An 817-nucleotide genomic window follows, 5' to 3' on the forward strand; every position below is an offset into this window, starting at 1 on the left:
CTTGTGGAAAAAAGCGATCCTAGCCCTATGTGCATCATACTGTCTAAGCATCTGAGAAATGGGATCTTATCTGTAATAGTTTAATGGCAATGTTAGTGCTTTTTAGTGGGCAGAAAGGCAAGTGAATGTTAGGAATCAGTAGGAATTAAGAACAGAGCAAACCAGAACACAAGTTGGTACTACTGTGTAAATGTCTGGGGCACCTGCATCTTGAATGCAGCGTGAGCCATATCGCCCGGCCCGGTCCAGGAGAGGACGCAGCAGCACAAGAGCAGCACAAAAAGAAGAAGAAAGGGAATCGGTGTTGTAGAACAGTTTCCATATGAGGAATGATTTCCTTGGATTACGGCTTGGAAAACTAGAGAGGACAACGGAAAGCAGGTAGGGGAGCGGTTTTGTAAAGGGAGAGTCGGGGGGAGAAGGGAGCAGTTTGTCCCTTTTGGCAGAAGTAGCGTGAGCGAGGGGAGCGCTCCCTGCAGAGCAGAGCGCGGGAGGTGGCTCTGTGGGGCGGACAGCCGGCTCTGTACCTCGGCGGGGGCGGAGGATGCTCCGAGGTTACAGAAAGCGACTGGAAAAACAGAAGGGGCGAAACGAGTTAAGGGTTATTAAAGGTGAAGGCGCCCCACGGACTCCCACAAGAAGGAGCAGGGGCGACGGGCGCAGAGAGCCGCACGGGCCGCGTCCATCCCGGGGGACAGCCCGAGGCGCCCGGCACGGCCCAGAGCCCCCAGCTCCGAGCGTCCCAGGCGGGGAAGCCCAGCCCGCGGCCGGGCCCGGCCCCCCGGGCGGAGCCGGGCGGGGGCGGAGCCGGGCCGGG

This window comes from Harpia harpyja, chromosome 17 (assembly GCF_026419915.1).
Source record: "Harpia harpyja isolate bHarHar1 chromosome 17, bHarHar1 primary haplotype, whole genome shotgun sequence".
Taxonomy (NCBI): Eukaryota; Metazoa; Chordata; class Aves; order Accipitriformes; family Accipitridae; genus Harpia; species Harpia harpyja.